This window comes from Oryzias latipes, chromosome 4, assembly GCF_002234675.1.
Source record: "Oryzias latipes chromosome 4, ASM223467v1".
In the NCBI taxonomy this organism is placed as follows: domain Eukaryota; kingdom Metazoa; phylum Chordata; class Actinopteri; order Beloniformes; family Adrianichthyidae; genus Oryzias; species Oryzias latipes.
The window spans coordinates 9509511-9525350 of NC_019862.2; the positions used below are offsets into that span (position 1 = coordinate 9509511).

At 41.4% G+C, this 15840-nt stretch overlaps 1 long non-coding RNA gene across 3 annotated transcripts; it reads left to right on the top strand.

Moving 5' to 3' along the window:
* Positions 1-12745: 12745 nt before the first annotated feature.
* Positions 12746-15441, top strand: LOC105353817. Of its 3 annotated transcripts, XR_002873173.1 has the most exons (5): positions 12746-13276; positions 14128-14288; positions 14588-14652; positions 14757-14912; positions 15019-15441. It is a non-coding gene; the product is annotated as an uncharacterized LOC105353817 (long non-coding RNA). The 3 variants fall into 3 exon arrangements; XR_002873171.1 differs by lacking the exon at positions 14128-14288; XR_002873172.1 differs by lacking the exon at positions 12746-13276 and having other exon boundaries at positions 14050-14288.
* Positions 15442-15840: the final 399 nt, after the last annotated feature.

Consider the following 15840-nt stretch of genomic DNA (forward strand, 5'->3'; position numbering starts at 1 on the left):
AGTTGTAAAGTGCAGTATGAATAAAGTTTAATTCATTCATGATTCTTTTATTAAAATAAATAACATTATTTATGAAATAAAACAATGACCAAATGACACAACGATTTTCAAAGACAAAAATCCAGGAAAAATATACTGATGAATAAAAAAAAAAACAATAAATAATCGATTCTCTCCCGTCATAATCCTAATAAAGACTTTGAGGCCTGCAACTCCTCACGTCTCACAGTGTCCTGCACGTCTGTTTCTCATCCAGTAATAATGAAAAGCAAGTTTCTCTGTCTTCTGCTGTGGTTACGCATATATCTGCATTACGCTTTCACCAGCACAGAGTTCCCTCATTTATTGCAGGAGTTAGGTTCTAAAAATAACCGTGATCGGTGAAATCCACAAAGAATGATCACAGACGTTTATGGCAGTAAAACTACTCACTGCCAAAATACACTTTTCTCACACAGACATGAACATTTTCACACTTTTCTCTTGTTTAAATTCTCAAATCTTCATAGAAATTAGGTCCAGGATCTTAGAATGAAAAAGATCTGATCAATTACAGATTTCTGATCTGAAGAGCTCCGCTTTTCTGTACAGGAGACACGGCATGGACTGAGGAGATTGATTGACAGGGTCTCCAGCCAATCAGGACACAGAACAGGGTGCACTGTTTAAAAAAAGCAGCATGATTGCTCTAAAAAAACAATCTAAACCGGGAAAGATGAACTGCGACATAGAAGGGAAGACTGTCTTCTGTTCTGTTTGACAGAGATTTTGGGTCTCTGATATTGTTCAGTGGGCCAGACCAAACATGGAGGCGGGCCGGATCCAGCCGCAGTTTGCCCACCCCTGTTCTAAAAGGTACGTTTTTAACTGACATTTAAAGCCTGTAAGGTCAGAGCAGTTCTACAAGAAAGTTATTCCATAACTGCAAAAAGCATGGTCACCCCAGTGTTTTTGTCATGAACTGGGCACATGAAGCAGATATTGATTAGCAGACCTTAAGACTCTAGAATGGCTGCAGACAGTTAAAATCTCAGTTAAGTAAATTGGTGGCTGCACGGTGGCGTAGTGGTTAGCGTGGGTGTGTGATTGCAGACACTCTAACCTCCAACAGACTGTCCAAGGAGTCCCCTGCCTTTGCCCACAAGTGGCCGGGATAGGCCCCGTGACCCCGAAAGGGAATAAATGGTAGAAGATGAATGACTAAATGAATAAATTGATAAATTGATACCATACCATGAAGAGCTTTAAAAACAAGCAATAATAGTTTGAACTGAATTCTAAAATCAATAGCCAGTGAAGTGAACGGAGTACTGGAGTGATGTGTTCTCGTCTGGATGTTCCAGTTAACAGTCGTGCTGCTGTGTTCTGGACTAACTGGAGATGGTTAAGTGATCAGTGGGAGACACATACCGGTATATACAAAGAGTTGAAATACTCAATGCGAGAGGTTATCATGGCGTGGATGGCTGGTTCTAGATCACTGCAATTCAAGAAAGGTTTAGCTTTAGCTAAAAAGGCACAAGTGATAAAAGATCAGTTTGACAACATTGTCGATCTGTTTGTCAAATTTAAAACAGCTGTCAAAGATGAGCCTTAGATTTCTAACAGCAGTAGAGGTGTCACCAAAAACAACTCTCAGTTTTTGATACGTTCAAATACAGAAAATTCTGTTCCAACCACTGCTTTATGTCATCAATGTTTGTGAGCTCTCTTTTCTCAAACTGAGGGCTAGATATATCTGCAGATCATTGGGGTAACAATGAAAAGAGACATCAAGCTGTGCAATGACAGAACCAGCAGAGCCAACATATATAAAGAAAAAAAAGCAGAACCAAGGATACCCAGGGGTTGACATAGCCCAGAAATTTGCACTGGCCCAAAGGGCCAGTAGTTTTTGAAACTTACTGGCCCTCCCTGAAAGTTACTGGCCCGACACCGCGCATAGCGGGACCCGCAGCTCCGCAGGTGCTTGCAACTTTAGGGGGGTCCGGGGGCATGCCCCCCCGGAAACTTTTAATATGGTGCAATTTGGTGCATTCTGGTGACATCACTTATTTCTACACTTTTCAATGACTGAAAATAGACCATATCAAACTTAAATCTGCTCTAGTCTGTTTCAGATGTTTTAAGAGAGCACTGCAGTGTAGTAGGTAACACTAGTTCAGAAGTTTTCATGGTGCTTCTAACGGCAAATATCGCAATAAATCATAAACCTTAAATGTGTTAAAACAATCTAATGGCAGCTTGAACCATTTAACGAATCAAATAAATCCCTTAATGCATTTGACCAATCGGATGGACGCCTTCACATTGTTGAACAATCAGATGGAGCCCTGTTATGTTAGATGTTTGTAACCTATGTCAACGTGGGTCATTTGGAGTATAATTTTTAAACTGGGAATGGTCATTTGGTTATTTTGCTGTTTGTTTATATACCGCAAATTATATCGTTATCGCAATTTTAATCTCTGATATCGCATATCGCGAGTTTTCCTCATATTGTGCAGGTCTAACTGAGATCATTCAGCTAACTAGAAATACTTACTGCTTACAGTGTTGTAAAGAAAAACTAAATTAAGTAGTTTAACATTCTACTGCATTTGAGTCTGAGATTCAGGTATTTGGAGTTGCCTTTAATTCTTTGACATTCAGCTTAAAGCTTAGTGCATACAGTTTCATCTTCAATGCATTCATTAAATATCTTGCTGTCCATACTACTAATTATACCCACTACTCCATCCAACATATTCCTTTATATTCCTGCCATGTCTTCCACATCTCTGACATGCTTCAGTCTCTCTTCAGTGACGGTGTCGGATTTATAATCAAATGTAATAATAACCCACTGGCTTGTGCCTTCGTTGTTGCTGTTTAACATTGTTTTGTATTGAATTGTTACATTCAATAAAGTTTGAAAAAAAAAAGTAGTGAGCGCGTGCCGCGTGGTGCTCGGCAGTGAAAGCCGCGCGCGCGCAGGCGGGAGAGAAGGAGAAGTGATCAAAAGTTTCCCATAGAAACCCTTGAAGTCTGAACACAGGACTAGCAGAAAAACTAAATTATGAAGACGAGGTAAATCTACACGTTTTCGCAAAATTTACTTTATTGAAAAAGGTGAAGAATGTATAAACCGTTAGATATTTTAGTGGCCCGAGCGGACAAGTGAAAAGTAAAGTCTTGTGGTCCGCACTGCTCGAAAAACAGGACCGGGCCAGCGGACAAATGGCTATGTCGAGCCCTGATACCACAGGACAGAGGAGCCACAGATGGGGAAGCCTCACCAATCCTGACTTGGGTGATTTGACAATTTGAGAAAGAGTTGGAAGAGAAATCAACTCAAATAATTGAACACATCAGAAACAACATATACTATTGACAAGTCTCTTTCACAGGAGGCCGTGGAGGCATATGTGATGGCTGCGGATTTACAAGTTTATTAATTGCAAAAAACAACACTGATTAAACAACTGGTTGGTGGAGATTAAGTCCGCAAAATACTGTGCTTTGGCCTCTTTGACACAGTTCTGATATTCAGTTTGGGGGTCTCGTAAAATCTCAAGCGAGACGTGCGGTTTGTCTTTCTTCCAAGTCCTCGCAGCCTGCCTGCAACTTTGCTAAGTGGTGCGAGTGTTGCTGCTTAACCAGGGATCGACTCTTGGTTTGGACAACCTCTTTTGAGTGGAGCAATAGAGTTCAGGTATTTTAGAGCAGGTGGAGTAAAATGAGGACAGCATGTTATCAGGAGGGAGGAGGAAATTATGCAGTTCAGAGCAAATCACTGAATGGCATGTATTACTATACAGGCTATATATATAACTACATGGAACTATATAAAACACAGAAAAACAGGATCAAGTAGCAAAATCTTTGACATTTAAAGACAAAATTGAATATGCAAATTAATTGATTTACTTTGCATTTGTTTACCTTATTTGATGACCACAGAAGGGACATTTCATCTGTATAGTGATGTATTCTAAAACAAACCAACCATCAGACATCCACACAACATTCAAACTTGAAAAATTGTAATATCTTGAATATTAAGTCATGCACATTTACCATCATCTGATGCTGAAATTGACAGATGAGGATGAGATGAAGTGTGTCAAATGCAGTTACAGTGATGTCATTCAAAGTTTGTTTCCCTAGATAGGGTTTATTTCTGTCACACAGCAAATCTAATTCCTCAGCTTTTCATTTAGTTACGTTGCATCTAATAGCATGTAGGCCTGTTAATGGCAGCAACAATTTTTTAAATAAATGACTTAACTGTCACTTGTTCTAAAATTGACTTACAACCAATAAACTTCAATTAAGCCTTAAAAGCTCATTCATTTTCTTAACCGTTTTTCCCTTTCGGGGTCACGGGGCTGCCAGAGTCTATCCCGGCCACTTGTGGGTGAAGGCAGGGGACACCCTGGACAGGTCGCCAGTCTGTCACAGGGTACAATGTCCACAATCACACACCCATTCACTTTCACACTCACACCTATGGTCAATTTAGAGTTGCCAATCAACCTATGAAGCATGTTTTTGGATGGTGGAGGAAGCCAGAGACCCCGGAGAGAACCCACGCATGCACGGGAAGAACATGCAAACTCCACACAGAAAGGTCCCCCGTTGATGTAGTTTTTCACGTCCCCCAGCCGGGACTTCTTGTTGTGAGGCAAGAGCGCTAACCACTGCGCCACCGTGCAGCCCGCCTTAAAAGCTATTAGATGGAAAAATTTGTTACCTTTCTTGCATCAATTGCCTAATCCGCAAAGCATACTCACATGTAAAAAATACATTAAGGAATCCTACTGCTTTCTCCTTGACTTTCATCATAATCCTCGATGAAGAAAAACATTTTAAAAATCTAAATGTTCCTGGGTACTGTGGGGCAAAGGCGGGTACACTCTAGACAGTCTGTCGCAGGGCCCATGGAGATGGAGCGATCGCGATCACAGTGCCGGCTCCTGGGAGGCGAAGTGGCAGCCAGACAGTGGCCCGCTATGGGGAACCAGCATTCTGAATAATCTCCTGAATTTTATGATATTTTTCTTAATTCCATCGAGGCAATAATAAAAAAAGGTCGGCTGGTTTTTTTCTTGTTTTTATTTTCACAGCAAGCCTTCAAACTTCAAACAAATTAAGTTTAATTTTAAATACTTGTTGCCAAAAGCAAAATCCAGCTTTGGACGCATTTGAAATACATGTGAGCAATGCAGCAATGTGCCATCTTCTGTTTTCCTGCACTCTGGATGGGGCAGGTCAGGGAAGCTCCCAATGTGCATGCGCTCCTGGGCCGATGTGACATCACAACAGCTCCTTAAATATTATATATACATATACATATCAAAAAATCAATGGGCTATGTCTTTTGTGGGATTAAGAACAGTTGGAGAATAATCCAGAATTCAATGATTGTAGCATCAGTTAGTTCTAAGACCCATCCATGTGTACATCATTACACTTTCAAAGAATTATAAAATGACTTCAGGGCCATAAATGTTCAATTATGTATTCTAAATGCAAATTATCGTGTTTAACGTGACAATGCTCTCAGTGTTACGTCCCATTATCACTGTCAGCTGTAAGAGCTGCCTTTATTATCTTGTGTCAGAGGATTATTTGTCACACACCTGTGTTCGTAAGTAGACCAGAAAAGCACATGCCTAGTTGCACAATAAAAAGTGAGATTTAAAGGTCAGTATGTGCATTTCACCTTTTCAAAAAGCCCACATTCAACTCCTGTTATTATGCTCAATTCTTTGCTTTGCGATGGAAATCTTTTCTTCCTCCCAAAAGAAAAACTTTTTTTCTCTTCTGAGGAAAAACATGAATACTGCATGACATACTGGATACATACTGGAATGCCTGTGTTTCAGAATATTTTATAGATATAGTCCACTGAGAGGCCTTCCGTGGACATTGATAGAAAGATAAGCACATTAATTTAAAGAAAACGTCAATTCTCAGAAGGCTCAACGGCATTACTAAGGGACCTTCCAGAATGATTAATACCTAACATTAATAAGATATATTTGTCTCCTGGAAGACGGACACCATTGATTTTTAGAAGATCTAAAAAAGGAACAGAAAAATTGAAACAGAAACATATTCCTCTAAAGTAAAATGTAATAAACTATAGAGGAAAAAAAGACATCATAGAATCAACCTCTAAGTTCATATTCCACTAAAAATCTAGTGGTTTACATCCAGTAACTGCTGCTATTTTACATCTTCCAGCAGAACATTAGAGACTTGGAAACATTAAAGACCAACTCCAACCATCCTCCGATCTATTTTAAAAGGGTTCCCATTGGTAGCTCAATTGTGCTTGTGTAGTTTAGAGATTCACCTCTAAATTGTGGGCGGGGCTATTGGTGCAGAGTAAGCCTACTTTTATTTCCAGACATCCCATTGTTTACACTCTCTCCCGCTAGCTTACAGCCTGTAGCGTGGCAACCAAAATGGCGAGCAATATCAGAGCTTTTCAGCCGTTAATCTACAAGTGGATGCATCAGAATGGAGCGGAGTAGGGATCTGTTTGTAGTTTGTGTGTAACTACTTCAAGCCTTTTCAAACATTTTTTTATTTGCTACTGGTTCATGAAGATTAGAATGATAAATACTCAAACAAAGCTTTAATCTAAATTGTCTTTATACATCTCCTCCATCATGAAAAATGCTAAAAGAAAATGTTATAAACAACAAAAACCCAATTTTCAATGGAATGGGTCTTTAAAATAAGACTGCAGGTCAGTGCTTCAGTGTGGTGGAAACAACAAAACTTGAAAAAAATTAAATAAAAAGGAACTTCTAATTAATCTCATGGGGTCATTGTGCTCTCTCCCCTTCCCCCCGTCTTTCTTGTTATAAAACATGGGTTTGCAGTACAAAAAGGCTTACCAAGGGGCAAATGGGAAATTAATGAACCGTTTTTAGAAAAGGACAGGAAAGGAACTTGTTTCAAGTTGGCTTCAAGCTTCGTCACACAGTTAGAAAGAGAGATACATTTTGGAGATGCATTAAAAGGATAAGTAGCCACTAAACACTCAATTCTTCATAAATGTGAACCTGTTTGTGTACTTCATTTCCTTAAATGTAATTCAATTTCTCTCTCCACTAGAAGAGAGTCAATGTGGCCGCTATTACCAGATTGCCATTTGAAGACCAATTGTAAGCCTCTCAAGAGGAGAAGCCCCAGGAACTGAGCTGCAAGCCTGGGATCATAATGATCAAAGTGAAATGTTTGTCGACTGAAATCAATAGCATCAGGGTGCCTGGAAATTGCTATTAAAGATTTACATCGATTGGGTAGCAGTAGCACAGTGACTGAGCAAGTGGTTTTGCAGACTTGAATCAGAGAATGTTTCCTAAGTCATGCTGTCATCTTTTGAGGGATTAACTTGGCTGAAATTTAATCAAAGGGGTAACCTCCAACCAGCACCACTAAAGCCAGGGCGTAAGCACCAAAACCTGCAGCTCATCAAACTGTCTTTTACAGCAAGTGAAATCACAGGGACTCTTGAAATGCACGTTTATAACAAATAAAAAAAAAGAAGATAGATGGAGCCTAATTGAAAAGGCAGTTTATTAACTTTTCCTATTTGTGTCAAATATACTGGGAGTGAACACTTATGTACTTCACCAGTTGAAACAATAAAAACCCACTGGCGACCTTTTTTCCTGCAGGTCTGAACTTTAAACACTTCAAACTTTACACTGCAAGGCAATATCAACCTAGAGCTAGCATCTTGAGGCGGAATGAATCACTTAGCAACCAGAGCCTCAATAAACGCTCCTGCAGGCCGGAGTGGTCCTCCGCCAGGGACTTGGCGCACAGTGGGGCTGGTAGAGGTTTTCCGATGACAGAATTTGCACTCAGTGTATTTAAACACGCATATAGCAGTGACGCATGTATCAGAGAATGTTGGATTGCCCATTTTGCATGTCAATCAAGTGAGGATGATGATTCGCTGTCAGATTTTTTTAAGAATAAATTTATATTTTTTAGTTACTTATCTTTAATGGCATGCAATCTGTCCACATGTCCTTCGCTATCGACGTAATGAGCATTAAAGACTCATTCCAATGAAAATCATGTTTCTGGTCTTTGTAAAATGTTCTTCTTCCATTTTCCTGATGATGGTCTATATAAAGACATTAAAATGAAAACTGAATTTGTGAGTATTTTTTATATTAAATTGTAATGAATCAGATAAGAAGAAGAAAAACGCCATTTGATAAAGCTTGTAGTTGTTACGTATAAACTACCACCCAGCCAGCAATGTCACGTGGGCCCCAACTGGGAAAGAGGTGGGCTATGTGGGTACTGACTGGGCATGGGTTTATTTTGGGTAAACTTTGAAGGCCCCATTAGGTTTTGCCTACATTGGCCCCACATTGGCCCCCCACATGGGTTACCCGTTAGGGCCCTACAAAGGAACCATGTGGGCTAGAACCCATGTAGGTCAGCCAAGTAAGGCCCATATGGGTTGCATCTGGGCCATAAAGACTTGGGCTGTAATTGGGACACTGTATGTGGGACCCATATGGTTTGGCCTACATGAGTCCAACGTGTGGAGCCCTCATGGGCTAACCATATAGGCCCGCTAAAGGATCTAGGTGGGCAAAGAAAACCTGGTCTGTAACTGGGCCACTGCATGTAAGACCCATGTGGAATAACTTACATGGGTCCCACATGAGGAGCCCTCATGGGCTAACCATATATGCCTGATAAAGAGCCCGGGTGGGCAAAGAAGACCTGGTCTGTAACTGGGACACTGTATGTGGGACCCATATGGTTTGGCCCACATGAGTCCCAGGTGTGGAGCCCTCATGGGCTAACCAAATAGGCCCAATAAAGGGTCTATGTGGGCGAAGAAGACCTACTCTGTAACTGGGCCACTGTATGTAGGGCCCATGTGGTATAAGTTACATGGGTCCTACATGAGGAGCCCTCATGTGCTAACCATATAGGCCTGATAAAGAGCCCGGGTGGGCAAAGAAGACCTGGTCTGTAACTGGGCCACTGTATGTAGGACCCATGTGGAATAAGTTACATGGGTCCCACATGAGGAGCCCTCATGGGCTAACCATATAGGCCTGATAAAGAGCCCGGGTGGGCAAAGAAGACCTGCTCTGTAACTGGGACACTGTATGTGGGACCCATATGGTTTGGCCCACATGAGTCCCAGGTGTGGAGCCCTCATGGGCTAACCATATAGGCCCGCTAAAGGATCTAGGTGGGCAAAGAAGACCTGGTCTGTAACTGGGCCACTGTATGTAGGACCAATGTGGTATAACTTACATGGGTCCCACATGAGGAGCCCTCATGGGCTAACCATATATGCCTGATAAAGAGCCCGGGTGGGCAAAGAAGACCTGCTCTGTAACTGGGACACTGTATGTGGGACCCATATGGTTTGGCCCACATGAGTCCCAGGTGTGGAGCCCTCATGGGCTAACCATATAGGCCCGCTAAAGGATCTAGGTGGGCAAAGAAAACCTGGTCTGTAACTGGGACACAGTATGTGGGACCCATATGGTTTGGCCCACATGAGTCCCACGTGTGGAGCCCTCATGGACTAACCATATAGGCCCGCTAAAGGATCTAGGTGGGCAAAGAAGACCTGCTCTGTAACTGGGACACTGTATGTGGGACCCATATGGTTTTGCCCACATGAGTCCCAGGTGTGGAGCCCTCATGGGCTAACCATATAGGCCCGCTAAAGGATCTAGGTGGGCAAAGAAGACCTGGTCTGTAACTGGGCCACTGTATGTAGGACCAATGTGGTATAACTTACATGGGTCCCACATGAGGAGCCCTCATGGGCTAACCATATATGCCTGATAAAGAGCCCGGGTGGGCAAAGAAGACCTGCTCTGTAACTGGGACACTGTATGTGGGACCCATATGGTTTGGCCCACATGAGTCCCAGGTGTGGAGCCCTCATGGGCTAACCATATAGGCCCGCTAAAGGATCTAGGTGGGCAAAGAAAACCTGGTCTGTAACTGGGACACAGTATGTGGGACCCATATGGTTTGGCCCACATGAGTCCCACGTGTGGAGCCCTCATGGACTAACCATATAGGCCCGCTAAAGGATCTAGGTGGGCAAAGAAGACCTGCTCTGTAACTGGGACACTGTATGTGGGACCCATATGGTTTTGCCCACATGAGTCCCAGGTGTGGAGCCCTCATGGGCTAACCATATAGGCCCGCTAAAGGATCTAGGTGGGCAAAGAAGACCTGGTCTGTAACTGGGCCACTGTATGTAGGACCAATGTGGTATAACTTACATGGGTCCCACATGAGGAGCCCTCATGGGCTAACCATATATGCCTGATAAAGAGCCCGGGTGGGCAAAGAAGACCTGCTCTGTAACTGGGACACTGTATGTGGGACCCATATGGTTTGGCCCACATGAGTCCCAGGTGTGGAGCCCTCATGGGCTAACCATATAGGCCCGCTAAAGGATCTAGGTGGGCAAAGAAAACCTGGTCTGTAACTGGGCCACTGTATGTAGGGCCCATGTGGTATAACTTACATGGGTCCCACATGAGGAGCCCTCATGGGCTAACCAAATAGCCCCAATAAAGGGTCTATGTGGGCGAAGAAGACCTGGTCTGTAACTGGGCCACTGTATGTAGGGCCCATGTGGTATAACTTATATGGGTCCCACATGAGGAGCCCTCATGGGCTAACCATATAGGCCTGATAAAGAGCCCGGGTGGGCAAAGAAGACCTGGTCTGTAACTGGGCCACTGTATGTAGGGTCCATGTGGTATAACTTACATGGGTCCCACATGAGGAGCCCTCATGGGCTAACCATATAGGCTGAATAAAGGATCTAGGTGGGCGAAGAAGACCTGGTCTGTAAGTGGGCCACTGTATGTAGGACTCACATGGTTTGCTACAAATGAGTACCACATTAAGAGTGCTAATGGGTTAACCATATAGGCAGGTATTTTAAAAGTTTGTTTTGTATTCTGTTACTAGACATATGCTTAAAATCCAAGAAGATGAGTAAAATGACAGAACCCCTGAAGACTCTTTCCAAATTGAATATGAATCACAGCTTTTCTAATTCTCATCAGTCCAGCTGTTAACACTGGCTAAATTGATGAACCACAAATAGACATACATTTTAATATTTTACCATGTTTTACCCAGACCAACCTGCATTTGCAATATTGGACAATTATGACATTTATTTTTTCCTGTCCGGAGTTTTGGTAGTTTGTAGAGGAAGTGCTGAGATTTTGAGGATGTAGCAGTAAGCAATTAGATACAAGTAGGGTGACCACTTGTCCCAATTTTGGCACCATACAACCATCTAGTCTTCTGTCTGGCTTTCCTATTTATTAAAAATATTTACTTTTTTCATTGGTGCTCAGTGGATCCAACACAGATTCAAGTTTTTAACGACACAGTTTAAGATGAAGTGGTAACTTTGTTTGAACATAACACATTTGTTGTGTTGCTGTCCTATTCAGAACAAGCCTGGCTTCAAGGTTCAAGGTTTTTTTATTGGCCATGTATGCATATGCAGTCAATGCTTAGGGGTGCAAAGGTCTCAAGGTAACGTTTTGAAAAAGAGGAATCATTGTGCTCCGCTCATGTGTCGAAGTGTCCTTGGGCAAGACACTGAACCCCACCTTAACTCTGTTTTTTAAGGTTGACGCAAGTGTTCGGCAGCGGAGCCACCACCAGTCTGTGAATGTGTGTGTGAAAGGGTGAATGGAATTATGACTGTAAAGCACTTTGGGCCTTCAAGGAAGGTAGAAAAGCTCTGTATCCGTGTACGACATTTACCATTTACCAGTATTGTAATTTGTCCTATCACAATCTGACACGTCACCGGACCAACGGACAGCCATTAAAAAAAATGTGACGTCAGCATTAGTCCCAGGACCCTGAAGGACCTCCAACGGTAATTGCAGGCTGAATAGTTTTGGTACCTACACCTACTATACCCTAACTTAAATTCTAAAACACAGAAAACTAATGCTATATACAGTATGTTTTGTGAAACACAGCAGTTTTTAACCTTTTTCAATCCACCCAGTTTTAGTGCATACAAAATGAACCAAGACTTTTATTCCCTGTAACTTGCAATCAACAAACAACACAGATTTAATCTCAGGGCCCTGCAGAAGGGCACTTGCAACCCATCAGTGGGCTCAGGCCAGCTGAATAAGAATTGCAGGCAATTAGATTGCAGATTACAAGTTATTAGACATTTATTTGGATGGTGGTCTTTGGTTGCATTTCAGTTATTAATTTTTGACATTATTTTAACTGTGGCAGTCTAGCTGTGGGAAAGGTGAATGTGTCGTGATGCTGTCCTCTGCGCTGTGTCTCACGCTTTGCAGTGTTTCTGTTTTAACAGAGTGAGCTGGGTGAGGTGAATATCTAATAATTCCCTTAGTTCATCTAATTTAGTGCATGCAATTTTAATTAATTTTTTTTGGAATTATGTTGGAAGTATTTAAATGTGAAATTGGTTGGAACACAGCAGAATATTCCCCTTCGTAGTAACACCTTTGCACTAATATGGGGCGGCGGTGGTGCAGTGGTAGGGCAGTCGACCCATGATCGTAAGATTGCAGGTATGATTCCCGCCTTGCATGCCCATGTGTCGCAGTGTCCTTGGGCAAGACCCTGAACCCCACCTTGCCTCTGGTGGGAGGTTGGCGCCAGTGTTCGGCAGCGGAGCCGCCATGTGTGTGTGCATGGGTGAATGGACCTGTGACTGTAAAGCGCTTTGGGCCTTCGAAAGAAGGTAAAAAGTGCTATATAAGTATACGCCATTTACCATTTAATCACAATGAGCATAAAGAGCAATTTGCTATTTTTTCTTTTACTTGTGTTAGCTTACAAAAATAGTTTAACATCTGTCATGCAAACTTACCTGACACTACTACTGAAATAAAATGTGTTCATATGCTGGATTGGTTTAGTCTAGTTTTTATAGAAAATTTTAATATGTAAATAAAATGACTTTTTTATTGGAGTAGAAACCTGCCTTATTACAAAAACCCATTTTGACTGTTGAAAAGTAAAAAAAAAAATAGAATTAAAGTTTTAATTTTTCTCAAAGGGCAAGCAGGGTGGTTTAAGGAGTTCAAAGTGGTAAGCAGGCGTTGCTGATTGGACGGTTGCTGCGTTTTGAATCTCCCGCTCATTTCCTGATACGGATTCAGTCAGTCGTCCTGGTCCGTCAACGCAAGGAGATTCTGCACTTCTGTCGCACCATTCATCCAGGCCATTTATTGATATCAAGGTAAGATACCTTTATGGTTTTGTGTTTTGTTTACAGCTCTAACTGGCGATGATAAATGTGGTTCATAAAAGCATGCGCAGCTCGGGAGTGTTGTTCTGTCCTGCAGTTGAATCCATCCACGTTACAGCGGCTTTTGCATTTGAAAGAAGCCGGTGTCACAAACGGGCAGACAACTAGTTTCCACGTGCAGAAGGTTTATTTCCAGACATGATGACAAGTATAGGGTCGCGTCACCGATCATCCAGCCAGTGTGTGTCGGCGTTTCACCGAGGCGTCAAACAAGGAAGCGCATCCTAGTAACAGAGTTGCCAGATTCGGCGGGTTTCCGTCCAATTTAGTGGTTTCTATTTGGATCTTGCGGGGATAACTTGTTTTGGCCATATATAATTTGGCCAGGTTTTGTGTGAAATGTTTTTTTAGTTCGTTTTATTATGAGTCTGAATGATCTTATTTTGAAAAATGACCGGAATTTCTCGGTAAAAATGAATGAATACTAATCAGTCCAGCGGCGAGTTTAGATCCATAAAATGCAAAATCTTTTTTGTTTTAGCTTTTTAGTGTATTATAATGTTGATTCCTCACAAAATGACACCTAAGCGGTATTTCGACCCATTCGCGAGTATTCCTCTAAAATCGAGCGGGTTCTTCTCATGAGCTGACGTGAAGAACACATTATTGAGAACGGTCCCGTTCATGAGAGTCTGCGCTGCCGGCACCGCCCTCAGACACACACCCACTTTCTCCGCAGAGCAAAAATGTTTGTCAAAAGCGCTTTATTTTTATATGCACAATATGCACATCCATCTTTGCAGAAGTTTGAATGTTTTTTTGTTTTCCTGGGAGAAACGCAGACACGCTGCCGAGGCCGACTCCATCTGCCGAGATTGACGTCACACACACAGAGCGAAAGCCGGTGACTCAGAGGATGAGTCCTGTTATTTCCAGTTTGGAAAAAAACGCAGGATAATAACCAATATTTAATCAAAAAAATCCTTTTGTGTGTGTGCCAAAGGTAATATTATCATATATATGGATGTTGCTTACTATTAAGGGCTTAGAAATAACAGGGTATAGGCCCCTGTATTGAGTTTCTGGAAGTATTTAATAGTTTTAATTATGCTTAATATATATATATATATATATATATATATATATATATATATATATATATATATATATATATATATATATATATATATATATATAAATAGAGTAAACGTAATTTTATTTATCATCCTAGAGTTACTTTAACACTTGCTTCAGGGAATGGTTATTTCAGAGTTTAGTTGTTTTGTCCCTTGTGTTGGTCAGGTCACCTGCAGCTTCACTCAAGTTGTCGTGACAGACTCGCCGATATAGATTTCATGTCAGCAGTTGTAAGTTTATACTTAAAGTTTTATTTTATTATTTATATATGTAATTAAGCTGTTAACGTTTAACTGCATCTTTCTATCTTGTGATATTTTCTCTATTTAAAAAGGTTGCTGTGGTTGGAGTAATTGGGGACTCTTGGACGATGCAACCAGAAGAATGATGGGCTTCCTCATGTCCAATGAGTTGGCTCTGCAATATAACCTGTTTGGACGTCATGGAGAGAATAAATTCTGCTAACTGCGTCTTTTTGATGTCTTCTATGGTAATTAGAGTTGAATTTATTAATTTATATTCATCACTGACAAATGATTTAGTAAATTTAATCCCAGGCTAAAATGAATACTTTGTTTTTTGTGATTTCTTTTTAGGGGCAGTGAAGAAAAAATGACATCACCCAACCAGTCCCACTAAAGGAAGTGGAGAAGGGCCTCTCCAAATGGTTTGTTGGAGCTCGTGACAGGGGAGGAAACCGAGCTATAAGGACTCAAAGAGAGCTTGAATATCAAGCCGATGGAGCTTGTTCTCAGGAACCGTCAAGGATGCTATGAGTATTTTGTTTTACTGGATTTATTTATTTTTTCGTCACATAATTGGCACACATTAAGGTTGTTCATATTGTACTGTACCAAGTGAAGTAGTTCTTTATTTTATTAAGTAACTGTTGTATGTTAGATCCTGTGTGTTATCTGTTAAACCTTTGGGTGACCTTGCCATGGTCTTGTATCTCGTTTTCACAATGCAGGATCAGGATAATTTATTTTCTTTTATTAAATTGAAACATTTTAAAAGCATTTTGTTGACGTCATTTGGAAAATTATGTTGTGAAACAGTGGGATTTTACAGAATCTTCTCATTTGGGTTTTAGGAAAGCTAGATGGAAAAGAAGACCCTATAATGGTTCACTGGTATATAGCACTGTAGGAAAACACAGGTGGGACCTCAATGGCAACACTGCACAAACCCACTCATGGCCCACATGGTGGCTTATTTAGGTCCCACATTAACCCAATATGCAATACTAATTGATGCTTAAGTGGGGCCAAAATGGGTCATGGATGATTACCTGATTGGGGCCCATCTTTGCCCTGTTTCAATCATACTTCCAGCCCACAGATGAAGAACTACGAGTTATGGTTAACTATGAGTATGGTTCTAATGCTACTTACCCACTAGGGGCCTACAGGAAACCC